A 15,285-nucleotide genomic window follows, 5' to 3' on the forward strand; every position below is an offset into this window, starting at 1 on the left:
TTATTCAGCCCATCAAGTCTGCTCTACCATTCAACCATGGCTGGTCTATCTCACCCTCCTAACCAAAGATACTAGACCACTCCGTCTAAATCGCCTATACTGAAGTGTAGCACGCAAAGGAGTGTAACGTCCGCCATTTTAGTAAGCAAAACCCGCCATTCGCTCTGCCTCTTGCAGTGTAATCAGTGTTTTGGGGGAACAGTATGTGTGATGATACCATTAAAATGCAGAATATATCTCATCTATCAATTCACAGATTTTTGTTCTTTTTGTTTTAAAATGTTTTTGCAAGTTTCTGCCTACTAAAATGGCGCCATGCCATACTACGTTTTTTAGGGTCGAGTGGCCTATCTTGCTCTGCTCTATTATCCTTGCTCCTAACCCCACTCTCCTGCCTTCTCCCCATAACCTCTGACACCCGCACTAATCAAGAATCTATGTATCTCTGTCTTAAAAATATCCACTGACTTGGCCTCCACAGCCTTCTGTGGCAAAGAATTTCACAGATTCACCACCTGTTTCCTTAATCATCGTTACTTTTTGCATGTCTTTCATTCATTTATTCTATATCTCTCTACATCACCGTCTATATGTCTCTTGTTTTCCGTTCCCCTGACTCTCAGTCTGAAGAAGGGTCTCGACCTGAAACGTCACCCATTCCTTCTCTCCAGAGATGCTGCCCGACCAGCTAAGTTACTCCAGCACTTTGTGTCTATCAAGGTTTACTGGTTTCAAGGTTCAAGGTTTGTTTTATTGTCACATGTACCAATTAAGGTACAGTGAAATTCAGATTGCTATACAGTCATACCAATAAAGAGCAACTGGACACCCAAATAAATTTGTAACATGAACATCCACCACAGTGACTCCCCCACATTCCTCACTGTGATGGAAGGCAAAATAAAGTTCAGCTTCTTCCCTTCTTTGTTCCCCCACGGTCGGGGGCCACGAGCCTTCCGTTGTCGGGACGATCTTGGCTCCCATAGCCGGAGGTCGAGCCCGCCGCATCGGGGCGATCAAGCTCCCACATCGGGAGGCATCTCAGTTCCCCGCGCCAGGCAATCGGACTCCCAAGTCAGGGCTGGTCGAACCTCCAGCGGCTTGGAGCTTCCCGATATCAGTCTCTACCCGAGATTGCGAGCTGCTCGATGGTGAAATCCGCAGGCCGCAGTTGGAGCGTCGATCCCAGGCAAGGGATCGTAGGCTCCGACGGTAAGTCCGTGGTGGGGCTCAAAGTCAGTCTCGAGCAAGGCTGCCAGCTCCATGATGTTAGGCCGCAGAGCGACCGGAGATACGATCTGGAAAAGAATCGCATCTCCGGCAAGGTAAGGGATCGAAAAAAGGTTTCCCCCGTCCGTTTTGGGTTGAGACCCTTCTTCAGTCTGAGAGTCAGTGGAAAAGTAACTGAGAGGTATAGAAGATACATAGGACAAATGAGTGAAAGATATGCAAAAAGCAAAGGTGACCAAGGAGAGATGGAACCACAATGGTCCATTGTTGGCTGTGCTGTAGGTGATAACCTGAATGATTGAAAGGGGTGAAAAGGTTACTGCAGCAATTTTATTTTGTAGCATGAGGTCCAATTAGTTCTAGAGGCATAGAGTCATACAGCATGAAAACAGGTCCATCGGCCCAACTTGCCCACACTGGCCAACATGTCCCATCTACACTAGACCCACCTGCCTGCGTTTGGCTCATATCCATCGAAACCTATCGATCGTACCTGTCTCAATCACCTCATTCCATCAACCAAACAACCTTTCTGTAAAAAAGTTACCTCTAAGGATCCTATTAAATCTTTCCCCCCCCTTATCTTAAACCTATGTCCTCTGGTTCGTGATTCCTCCACAGTGGGCAAGAGAGTCTGTGAGTTTATCACAGTCTGGTTTAATTTAACCAGCTAGTTTAGTTTAGTTATAAGAAAATAACTGCAGATGCTGGTACAAATCGAAGGTATTTATTCACAAAATGCTGGAGTAACTCAGCGGGTCAGGCAGCATCTCGGGAGAGAAGGAATGGGTGACGTTTCAGGTCGAGACCCTTCTTCAGACTGATCAACTGTGTCTGTCAACTTCTGTCAACAGTCTGTCAACTTCAGACTGTGGAGGGTCAGTCTGAAGAAGGGTCTCGACCCGAAATATCACCCATCCCTTCTCTCCCGAGATGCTGCCTGACCCGCTGAGTTACTCCAGCATTTTGTGAATAAATACCTTAGTTTGGTTTAGTTTATTGTTATGTCTAGTGTGGTACAGTGAAAAGCATTTTGTTGCATTCTATCCAGTCAGCGGAAAGACTGTACATGTTTACACCCACTCTATCTAGGCCTTTCACTTGGATGGCACGGTGGCGCAGCGGTAGAGTTGCTGCTTCACAGCGCCAGAGACCCAGGTTCGATCCTGACTACGGGTGCTGTCTGCACAGAGTTTGTCCTTTCTCCCTGTGACCTGCCTGGGGTTTCTCCAGGATATCCGGTTTCCTCCCGCACTCCACGGGTTTGTAGGCTGATTGGCTTGGTATAAATGTAAAAATGTCCCTTGTGTGTGTAGGGTAGTGTAAATGTGTGCGGGGATCGCTGGTCGGTGTGGACTCGGTGGGCCGAAGGGCCTGTTTCTCTAAACTAAACTGAACTAAACATGATTACATCCACTCTATCTCGGTCTTTCACTATTTGGTAGGTTTCAGTGACATCACCCCTGATTGAGAATGATCAGCCATGATCACATTGAATGGCAGTGCTGGCTCGAAGGGCCGAATGGCCTACTCCTGCACCTATTGTCTATTGTCTATTGTCTATCTGCCTGTGATCACGTGCATTTCCCTTCCTCTGGTTTCCTCCCACATCCTAAAGTCATGCAGGTGGGCAGATATCCCTTGTGGGATATGTACCACTTCCCCTAATGTGTGGGTGAGTGGCAGACTGAGGGGAGTGGACGGGAATGTGGGGAGAATAAAATGGGCTTAGTGTAGGAGTTCTTCTTCGTTCGAGTCCATCATCCGTGTTTCAAATGTTACATCGCTGTCATCGTCCGTCCTGAAAAGGGCGGAAGCTTCCGGCGACAATCAGTGGGAGCCATCACTTGTACAATAGATGGTGGTGGTAGCAGAATTAGCTCAGGGCACCTCCAGTTTCCAGGGCCGGTGTAGGAGTAGTGTAACAAATCAGTGCCGTCTCGGTGGGTCGAAGGGCCTGTTTCAGTGTCGCATAACACTATGACTCTTAATAGGATCTACAATTCGAAAAGTACTTCATTCACTGAATCGCATTGTAGGTGATCCTGAGAGTGAGGAGAAAGTTTAGTTAAGTTTAGTTGAGAGATACAGCGTGGAAAGAGGCCCTTCGTCCCATTGAGTTCACACCGTCCAGCGACACACTAGGGGCAACTCACAATTTTTACCGAAGCTAATTAGCCTACAAACCTGTACGTCTTTGAGGTGTGAGAGGAAACCAGACCACCCGGAGAAAACCCACGCGGTCACGGGGAGAACGTACAAACTCCGTACAGGCAGCGCCCTTAGTCAGGATCGAACCCGGGTCTCCGGCGCTGTAAGGCAGCAGCTCTGGTGTTGTGCCACCGTGCCACCCAGCCTCTTTTGGTCTTGCATGCTGCCATTACTGATTTAGTGTTGGTTCATTGGCTTCGGACCAAGTTAATATTACATGTTCAGATGCTATCCACTGTTACTTCACGGTTACTAAAACCACAAACGGTGATACACAACGTTTCCCAGAATACACATTGCAGAAATAGATACAGCTGTTTATACACAAGATAAACAAAGCAAGATATTGATCGGTGTGTTAAATGGGAGGGGTTTGTATGGGGCACAAGTAGCAGCAGAAACCAGATGGGACTTCTGGGGAAGGGCCTGTTTTTCTAAGCTGAACTAAATGCTCCTTATGACTCATGTCATCATCATATCATATATCATATCATATATCGTATATATACAGCCGGAAACAGGCCTTTTCGGCCCACCAAGTCCGTGCCGCCCTGCGATCCCCGTACATTAACACCATCCTACACCCACTAGGGACAATTTTTACCTTTACCCAGCCAAGTAACCTACATACCTGTACGTCTTTGGAGTGTGGGAGGAAACCGAAGATCTCGGAGAAAACCCACGCAGGTCACGGGGAGAACGTACAAACTCCTTACAGTGCAGCACCCGTAGTCAGGATCGAACCTGAGTCTCCGGCGCTGCATTCGCTGTAAAGCAGCAACTCTACCGCTGCGCCACCGTGTCCATGTGGTAACAAGTTCCACATTCTTGCAAATGTCAAGAACAATGAGAATCTTCCTCTATTCATTGTTAGACTCGTTGCTGACCAAATTATAATGTTCATCTTTAGCCCTGGGCTCTCCCCTTTCATTATCTTCACAGTTAGTTACTTTATTACAATAATTTGTTGCATCAGAACATTTCTCTTGGGTCAAGGACTCAGTGGTAGGGGGTTCAGATATCAGCGGTAGGCACAAAATGCTGGAGTAACTCAGCGGGACAGGCAGCATCTCGGGAGAGAAGGAATGGGTGACGTTTTGGGTCGAGACCCTTCTTCAGTCTCGACCTGAAACGTCACCCATTCCTTCTCTCCCGAGATGCTGCCTGTCCCGCTGAGTTACTCCAGCATTTTGTGTCTATCTTCGATTTCAACCAGCATCTGCAGTTCTTTCCTTCAGATATCAGCTCTGAGCTAGAGGGGGGATGAGAGTGGGAGAGAGAGAAGCCATCTGTTGTGGCAACAGTCTCCCATCGTGGGGGGTCAGTGCTGAGAACAGAGAGGGACCTGGCGTTGGGGGTGTGCTGAGAGAACAAAGAGGAACCATTGTGGACTACTTTGTACCTTTGACAGCCCTCTCTACATGGCGACTCTTTGCTGCATCTTTGCTCTCTGCAACATTTTGTGTACGGTTTGCACAGCAAAGAATTTCACTGTGACATGTCCACATGTGATAATAAATGATAGACAATAGACAATAGACAATAGGTGCAGGAGGAGGCCATTCGGCCCTTCGAGCCAGCACCGCCATTCAATGTGATCATGGCTGATCATTCTCAATCAGTACCCTGTTCCTGCCTTCTCCCCATACCCCCTGACTTCGCTATCCTTAAGAGCTCTATCCAGCTCTCTCTTGAATGCATTCAGAGAATTGGCCTCCACTGCCTTCTGAGGCAGAGAATTCCACAGATTCACAACTCTCTGACTGAAAAAGTTTTTCCTCATCTCAGTTCTAAATGGCCTACCCCTTATTCTTAAACTGTGGCCCCTTGTTCTGGACTTCCCCCAACATTGGGAACATGTTTCCTGCCTCTAACGTGTCCAACCCCTTAATATTCTTATACGTTTCGATAAGATCTCCTCTCATCCTTCTAAATTCCAGTGTATACAAGCCTAGTCGCTCCAGTCTTTCAACATATGACAGTCCCGCCATTCCGGGAATTAACCTAGTAAACCTACGCTGCACGCCCTCAATAGCAAGAATATCCTTCCTCAAATTTGGAGGCCAAAACTGCACACAGTACTCCAGGTGCGGTCTCACTAGGGCCCTGTACAACTGCAGAAGGACCGCTTTGCTCCTATACTCAACTCCTCTTGTTATGAAGGCCAACATTCCATTGGCTTTCCATACTCCATGATCCGTTGAGTTAGTCCAGCACTCTGTGGAGTCTGAAGAGGGGTCCCGACCTAAAATGATATATATCCATGTTCTCCAGAGATGCTGCCTGACCTGCTGAGTTACTCCACCACTTGTGTCATTTTAACGATGTTTGAGACATGGAAGGGTTTGTTTATCCTAATACATAATTCCCCAAAGGTCCCAGAGTAATTTGGAAAGCTAAACGTTAAAAGGATGTTCTTGTTTATTGTGATATGAATTGAACACAAGAGTAGGCAGGAAATTCTTCAACTTGGCCTCTACTGAGATCACATCTGGAGTTTTGTGTACAGTGTCATTTTCCTTCTTTAAGGAAGAATGTTAATACTGTATACTAAGAACAGTTCAGAGAAGATAGACGCAAAATGCTGGAGGTAACTCAGCGGGTCAGGTAGCATCTCTGGAGACAAGGAATAGGTGACGTTTTAGGTCGAGACCCTTCATCAGACTCGACCCGAAACGTCACCCATCCCTTCTCTCCAGAGATGCCACCTGTCCCGCTGAGTTACTCCAGCATTTTGTGCCTATCTTCGGTGTAAACCAGCATCTGCAGTTCTTTCCTACACAGTTCAAAGTAGGTTTACCCACAAAAGGGGAGGTTGTTTTATGATGAAAGGTTGATCAGGCGAGCCTTGTGTCTGAGGGAGTTTATAAGAATGAGAGTGAAGCATAATCGTAGAAACATAGAAACATAGAAAATAGGTGCAAGAATAGGCCATTCGGCCCTTTGAGCCAGTATCGCCATTCAATTTGATCATGGCTAATCATCCACAATCAGTACCCCGTTCCTGCTTTCTCTCTATATCCCTTGATTCCGTTAGCCCTAAGAGTTAAATCTAACTAGTAGCTCATGTGCCCTGTAGCTCATGACAAGAGAACGCTTCCCCTTGGGGGCTGCTGTTTAAGAGTTATTGGCCTCCCGTTTAAGAGAGCAAGGCAGTGATTTTGTTTTAAATGATCATATTCACCAGGGTGCAATGAAATTCCTTGTTCGTAGGAAGCTCATAGACTAAATAATAATGATAAAAACAGCAGTAAATACAAAAGGATGAGGGGGGATCTTATTGAAACATATAAGATAATTAGGGGATTGGACACATTAGAGGCAAGAAACATGTTCCCAATGTTGGGGGAGTCCAGACCCAGGGGCCACAGTTTAAGAATAAGGGGTAGGCCATTTAGAACGGAGATGAGGAAGAACTTTTTCAGTCAGAGAGTGGTGAAGGTGTGGAATTCTCTGCCTCAGAAGGCAGTGGAGGCCAGTTCGTTGGATGCTTTCAAGAGAGAGCTGGATAGAGCTCTTAAGGATAGCGGAGTGAGGGGGTATGGGGAGAAGGCAGGAACGGGGTACTGATTGAGAGTGATCAGCCATGATCGCATTGAATGGCGGTGCTGGCTTGAAGGGCTGAATGGCCTACTCCTGCACCTATTGTCTATTGTCTATTGTCTAAAACCACAGGATGGTGGATGATTATTGTGCAATGTCTCAGCAATGCAAAAGAATATTAAAGTACTGTGCGGGGAGTACTTTAACGGTGGCGCAGCCAGGGCCGTTTTTACAGCATTATGGGCCCCCGGGCAAAGCAGTGTACTGGGGCCCCTACCGTTACTCTCCCCACCCCCCTTTCCCTACCAGCCCCCCCCTGTCGTGCCGGCGAAAAGCACTTACCGAAAAGCACTTAGCGATGGACTTAGGGTGCTACATTGTTGCGAAAAGCACTTACAGATCGCTGTGAGAAGCACTTAGGGACGGAAAATGTTGCGAAAAAAGCACTTATTGAACCTACATTTTTAAAGTAGTATTTATTTATTGCAAGTCACTTAACATACACAGATCAGCATGGGGCCCCTATGCTCGTGGGGCCCCGGGCAAGTGCCCATCAGGCCCATGCGTTAAGACGGCCCTGGGCGCAGCGGTAGAGTTGCTGCCTCACAGCGCCAGAGACCCGGGTTCGATCCCGACTACGGGTGCTGTCTGTACGGAATTTGTAAGTTCTCCCCGTGACCTGCGTGGGTTTTCTCCGGATGCTCCGGTTTCCTCCCACACTCCAAAGACGTACGGGTTTGGAGGGTAATTCGGTAAAATTGTAAATTGTCCCTAGTGTGTGGTGTACAAAGTGATGGCTAGCCGGCAAGGACTCAGTGGGCTGAAGTGTCTGTTTCCGCGTTGTATCGCTAAAGTCTAAAGTGTAAAGTCTACAACAGCAGAATAACCAAATGAAGTAGACGCAAAGAGTTAGCAGCACCTCTACGAATATGGTGTGAGGGAGGTTCATTTGGACAGGTACATGGATAGGATAGGTTTGGAGGGATATGGGCCAAAACGTAGGCAGGTGGGACTAGTACAGATGAGGCATGTTGGTCGGCACGGGCAAGTTGGGCTGAAGGGCCTTTTTTCCACGCTGTGTGACTCTGTGACTCGATAACAAAGAGCAAAAGAGTTGGCATCTTATCTAGGAATGGATAATAATGGCGATGAACCTTCACCAGTATTGATTTGTACACACTGGAATTTAGAAAGGATGAGAGGGGGTCTTATTGAAACATATAAGATTATTAAGGGTTTGGACACGCTAGAGGCAGGAAACATGTTCCCAATGTTGGGGGAGTCCAGAACCAGTGGCCACAGTTTAAGAATAAGGGGTAGGCCATTTAGAACGGAGATGAGGAAAAACTTTTTCACTCAGAGAGTTGTAAATCTGTGGAATTCTCTGCCTCAGTAACAATAACAAAGAGCAAAAGAGTTGGCATCTTATCCAGGAATGGATAATAATGGCGATGAACCTTCACCAGTATTGACTTGTACACACTGCTCCTATCACCTATCTCTTGGCCAGGTGATAGGAGCAGAATTAGGCCATTTGGCCCATCAAGTCTACTCCGCCATTCAATCATGGCTGATCTATCTCTCCCTCCTAACCCCATTCTCCTGCCTTCTCCCCGTAGCCTCTGACACCCGTACTAATCAAGAATCTATCTATCTCTGCCTTAAATATATCCACTGACTTGTCCTCCACAGCCGAATGTGGCAATGAATTCCACAGATTCATCACCCTCTGACTAAAACGGTAGCGGCACGGTAGCGCAGCGGTAGAGTTGCTGCTTTACAGCGAATGCAGCGCCGGAGACTCAGGTTCGATCCTGACTACGGGTGCTGCACTGTAAGGAGTTTGTACGTTCTCCCCGTGACCTGCGTGGGTTTTCTCCGAGATCTTCGGTTTCCTCCCACACTCCAAAGACGTACAGGTATGTAGGTTAATTGGCTGGGTAAATGTAAAAAAAATAAAATAAAATAAAAAAAAATAAAAAAAAATGTCCCTAGTGGGTGTAGGATAGTGTTAATGTACGGGGATCACTGGGTGGCACGGACTTGGAGGGCCGAAAAGGCCTGTTTCCGGCTGTATATATATGATATGATATGATAAAACAATTCCTCCTCTTCTCCTTCCTAAAGGAATGTTCTTTAATTCTGTGGCTGTGACCTCTAGTCCTAGACTCTCCCACATCTTCTCCACATTCACTCTATCACTATTCGGCAGGTTTCAATGAGATCTCCCCTCATTCTCCTTGCGAGTAGAGGCCCAGCACCATTAAATGCTCATCATATGTTAACCCATATGTGTGAAGATGGACTTGATGGAAGGAAGTGACGAGCCTGTGCTGGAACCATTCTGAAGAAGGGTCCCGACCTGAAACGTTACCAATACATGTTCTCCAGGAATGCTGCCTGACCCATTGAGCTACTCCAGCATTCTGTATCTTTCATGTGATGGATTGTACTGTGTCCACCATGTCTGCAGGTTCCGTACCATACTGAGATGCATCCTGTCAGAACACTGTCTATAGCACGACCTTAAGATCGAATGATCGAAAGATAGCTATCCTATCCATGTACGTGTTCAAATGTCTCGTAAACGTCTGCAGGGGAAAGATTAAAGGGCCTGTCCCACTTAGGCGATTTTAAGGCGACTGCCGGCGACTAGGCTGTCGCCAAACGTTTGCCGGGGTGTCGCGGGCATGATCGTGAGGAGTCTTCAATGAATCGTAGCGGATCTCGGCAAGACGCGGAAAAAAATTCCAGATAGAAATTTCTGGGCGACAGCTGGCTTGTCGCCAGGTATCGTAGCTTATTGCGGGCGCTGTCTGTCGCACGCTGTCCCCAGGTTTGCTAGGTTGTCGCAGATGCATTTAGAAGCACATAATATTAAATTAAGAAAAGGCATTTGATGATACCAGAAGATAGCTTTGTTTAACCAGTTTGTTTACCGTCAGGACATTTGACAGGTAGATTGGAGGCGGCGGTTTGACAGTCAGGTAAACGTGGGGATTTCGCGATGTTTCCGAAGATGGTGTAATCTCTTGGCCAGGTGCTGGTTTCACAAAAAAAGCAACTTGTATCGGCCTGACTCGGCATTGTCGTGGTCATTGTCGTGGTCATTGTCGTGGTCATTGTCGTGGTCATTGTCGTGGTCATTGTCATGGTCATTGTCGTGGTTATTGTCGTGGTCATTGTCGTGGTCATTGTCGTGGTCATTGTCGTGGTTATTGTCACGGTCATTGTCGTGGTCATTGTCGTGGTTATTGTCGTGGTCATTGTCGTGGTCATTGTCGCGGTCATTGTCACGGTCATTGTCGTGGTCATTGTCGTGGTTATTGTCGTGGTCATTGTCGTGGTCATTGTTGCGGTCATTGTTGCGGTCATTGTCACGGTCATTGTCGTGGTCATTGTCGTGGTTATTGTCGTGGTCATTGTTGTGGTCATTGTCACGGTCATTGTCGTGGTCATTGTCGTGGTTATTGTCGTGGTCATTGTCGTGGTCATTGTTGCGGTCATTGTCACGGTCATTGTCGTGGTCATTGTGGTCATTGTCGTGGTCATTGCCGTGGTCATTGTTGCGGTCATTGTCACGGTCATTGCCGTGGTCATTGTCGTAGGGTAAAAGAAGATTTTGGCGATCTGCTACGACTTTGACAGTCACCGGCAGTCGCCTTAAAAGTCACGTAACTGGGACAGGCCCTTTAATAGGAACCTGAGGGGTAACTTTTTTTACACAAAAGTGTAATGTGGGTGTATGGAACGAGCTGCCAGAGGAGGTAGTTGATGCAGTAGTATCATAATGTTTAAGAGACATTTGGACAGGTACATGGATAGGACAGGTTTGGAGGGATATGGGCCAAAACATAAGCAGGTGGGACTAGTACAGATGAGGCATGTTGGTCGGCACGGGCAAGTTGGGCTGAAAGGCCTGTTTCCACGCTGTATGACTGTGACTCGATAATAAAGAGCAAAAGAGTTGGCATCTTATCATATCATCATATCATATATATACAGCCGGAAACAGGCCCCTTCGGCCCTCCAAGTCCGCGCCGCCCAGCGATCCCCGCACACCAACCCTATCCTACACCCACTAGGGACAATTTTTACATTTACCCAGCCAATTAACCTACATACCTGTACGTCTTTGGAGTGTGGGAGGAAACCGAAGATCTCGGAGAAAACCCACGCAGGTCACGGGGAGAACGTACAAACTCCTTACAGTGCAGTACCCGTAGTCAGGATCGAACCTGAGTCTCCGGTGCTGCATTCGCTGTAAAGCAGCAACTCTACCGCTGCGCCACCGTGCCGCCCCTATCTAGGAATGGATAATAATGGCGATGAACCTTCACCACTATTGATTTGTACACACTGGAATTTAGAAGGATTAGAGGGGGTCTTATTGAAACATATAAGAACCAGTGGCCCCAGTTTAAGAATAAGGGGTAGGCCATTTAGGACGGAGATGAGGAAAAACTTTTTCACTCAGAGAGTTGTAAATCTGTGGAATTCTCTGCCTCAGAAGGCAGTGGAGGCCAATTCTCTGAATGCTTTCAAGAGAGAGTTAGATAGAGCTCTTAAAGATAGCGGAGTCAGCGGGTATGGGGAGAAGGCAGGAACGGGGTACTGATTGAGAATGATCAGCCATGATCACATTGAATGGCGATGCTGGCTCGAAGGGCTGAATGGCCTACTCCTGCACCCATTATCTATCGTCTATTGTCTATTGACTGGCACTTAGCTTGGTTTGGCTCAATATAGGTCAGGAGGAACCAAGCCTCAGAAAGGGCAAACCACGAGGCACCCTAAATTTTGATGCATGGGTTTTCTCCGGGTGCTCCGGTTTCCACCAACACCCCAAAGATGTGCAGGTTTGTAGGTTAATTGGCTTCTGTAAATTGTGTCTAGTGTGTGGAATAGAACTAGTGTGCAGGGCGATCATTGGTCGGCACAGACTCGGTGGGCCAAAAGGCCTGTTTCCACGCTGTATCGCTAAACTAACCTAAACTAAACTAAACTAAACTAAACTAAACTAAACTAAACTAAACTAAACTAAACTAAACTAAACAAAAAATAGCCAGTGGTTGATTCATCATGAATGGTAGAATGGAGCGAGATCGAAGTGGAGGAAGGAACTGCAGATGCTGATTTACACCGAAGGTCGACACAAAATGCTGGAGTAACTCAACGGGACGGGCAGTATCTCTGGAGAGAAGGAATGGGTCATGTTTCGGCCTGAGACCCTTACATAGAAACATAGAAACATAGAAAATAGGTGCAGGAGTAGGCCATTCGGCCCTTCGAGCCTGCACCGCCATTCAATATGATCATGGCTGATCATCCAACTCAGTATCCCGTACCTGCCTTCTCTCCATACCCCCTGATCCCTTTAGCCACAAGGGCCACATCTAACTCCCTCTTAAATATAGCCAATGAACTGGCCTCAACTACCTTCTGTGGCAGAGAATTCCACAGATTCGCCACTCTCTGTGTGAAAAAAAAGTTCTCATCTCGGTCCTAAAAGACTTCCCCCTTATCCTTAACCTGTGACCCCTTGTTCTGGACTTCCCCAACATTGGGAACAATCTTCCTGCATCTAGCCTGTCCAACCCCTTAAGAATTTTGTAAGTTTCTATAAGATCCCCCCTCAATCTTCTAAATTCCAGCGAGTACAAGCCGAGTCTATCCAGTCTTTCTTCATCTGAAAGTCCTGCCATCCCAGACTGATATCAATGTGTTACAAACATTTCTTTTTTGTGGGGTGTAGGGTGCCGTAGACAGTGCCAGCCACCCTCCTCACACCTTCAACCTCTTGCCTTGTGGATCCTGGCACCAACCAAACTGTCCAGAACTGGCTAGTCCTCCTCTCGCCTATTTCCATGTGTGTTTTAGTAGATTTAAAATCTATAACCGTCCACTCACTTCAGTGCTTCGTAGCTGGCGTCTGCACCTCAAGTGCTCCAGAAAATAACTGGTGGTTCTTGTAGTCTGATACCTATGACATAACAAGCTATTTATGTTCAATGACTCCTTTGTTGGTCACCTGTAAATGGCTGGATAAATATAGACTACGATGCAAAATATGTTGTGTAATTGATAATGCTGCATATCCTGAATCCTTGGGTTTGGTTATGACATTTTAACATTGTGTGCTTTCACAATCGGGCCGGTTTTTGCCAAAGGTGACTGTGGCTTTCTCCATCGCTGCTCCCACCCTCTGGAACTCACTACCCCAAACCGTCAGAGACTCCTCCTCACTCACCACATTCAAAACATCACTGAAGTCTCACCTGTTCAGCACTGCCTTCAACCACTGACCGTCACCTCACCTTCTGTCTCCTTTCTCTGTACGTTTACTTATTTATCTATTTATTCAATTCTCTATGTTCTAGAAATCCCTGTAAAGCGTCTTTGAGTGTTTGAAAAGCGCTATATAAATGTAATGCATTATTATTATTATTATTACTTTCCAACTGCGATATGATAATTGGATGGAAAATTCCAAAATCAAGGTTGGATGGGGAAACCACAGTGTGGGGGTGAAACTGTCCACAGTGTATGCAGCTTCACACAGCGTTGTTCCAAATCATTTCTCTTCTCTATGGGTTTAATGTTTAGTCTATTTTGTAGTTTAGTTTAGAGATACAGCGCAGAAACAGGCCCTTGGGCCCACTGGGCCCGCGCCGACCAGCGATCCCCGCACACTAACACTATCCTACACGCACTAGGGACAATTGTTCTACATTTACCAAGCCAATTAACCTACATACCTGTACGTATTTGGAGTGTGGGGGGAAACCGAAGACCTCGGAGAAAATCCACGCAGGTCACGGGGAGAACGTACAAACTTTGTAGAGACAGCACCCGTAGTCGGGATCGAACCCGGGTCTCCGGCGCTGCATTCGCTGTAAGGCAGCAACTCTACCGCTGCGCCACCGTGACCGCCAAGCTTAGAGCTACAGCGTGAAAGCAGGTCCTTCGGGTGCTGTCTGTACGGAGTTTTATGTTCTTCCCCCTGACCTGCGTGGGTTTTCTCCAGGTGCTCCGGTTTCCTCCCAACACTCCAAAGACGTACAGGTTTGCAAGCTAATTGGCTTCGGTAGAATTGTAAATTGTCCCTAGTGTGTGTAGGTTAGTGTTTTAATGTGTGGGGATCGCTGGTCGGCACGGACTCGATGGGCTGAAGGGGCTGTTTCCGCGCTGTGTCTCTAAACTAAACTAAAGTAAACTAAATCATAATCACAATCAGACTTTATTAGCCAAGTATGTTTTGCAATATACGAGGAATTTAATTTGCCATACAGTCATACCAATAAAAAGCAACAGGACACACAAAATACATTTTAACATGAACATCCACTACAGTGACTCCTCCACATTCCCCACTGTGATGGAAGGCAAAACCCCCCCAAAAAACTAAACTAAACTACACCAAATCATTCATATCAAGATGGTCTAAGGCAGAATATGATATGGGAATCGCATGGTAATTTCTCAAAGGTGTCTTATGGTTACTTCACACAGCCCTGCAGATTATATATCTCAGATAATTGCCGGTCCCATAGATCGTGATTGTGCTACTGTGATAAAAATCATCTTTTCATGTTTTCCGGCAACTAATCCTCCTCCTCTTCTTTAAGCCAGTACTTCAGATGACAGCAAAACCTAAGTTGACTCTAGGGGCAATTTTGTTGGTTGGAATGTGGTGAATCTGTGGAATTCATTGCCACAGACGGCTGTGGAGGCCAAGTCAATGGGTATTTTTAAGTCAAGTCAAGTCAAGTCAATTTTATTTGTATAGCACATTTAAAAACAACCCACGTTGACCAAAGTGCTGTATATCTGTTTAGGTACTAAGGAAAAAATGAAACATAACAGCACATACAAAACAGTTCACAGCGCCTCCTCAATGAGCCTCAAACGCTAGGGAGTAGAAATAGGTTTTGAGCCTGGACTTAAAGGAGTCGATGGAGGGGGCAGTTCTGATGGGGAGAGGGATGCTGTTCCACAGTCTAGGAGCTGCAACCGCAAAAGCGCGGTCACCCCTGAGCTTAAGCCTAGACCGCGGGATAGTGAGTAGCCCCAAGTCAGCCGACCTGAGGGACCTGGAGTTAGAGAGGGGGGTTAGAAGATTTTTGATGTAGGGGGGGGGGGGGGGGAATGTCCATTTAGGGCTTTATACGTGAATAGGAGAAGCTTGAAGTTGATTCTGTACCGTACAGGGAGCCAGTGGAGAGAGGCCAGAATCGGGGTGATGTGGTCCCTTTTACGGGTACCCGTCAGGAGTCTCGCTGCGGCGTTTTGGACCAGTTG

The sequence above is a fragment of the Rhinoraja longicauda genome, chromosome 37, assembly GCF_053455715.1.
Source record: "Rhinoraja longicauda isolate Sanriku21f chromosome 37, sRhiLon1.1, whole genome shotgun sequence".
NCBI classification, from domain to species: domain Eukaryota; kingdom Metazoa; phylum Chordata; class Chondrichthyes; order Rajiformes; family Arhynchobatidae; genus Rhinoraja; species Rhinoraja longicauda.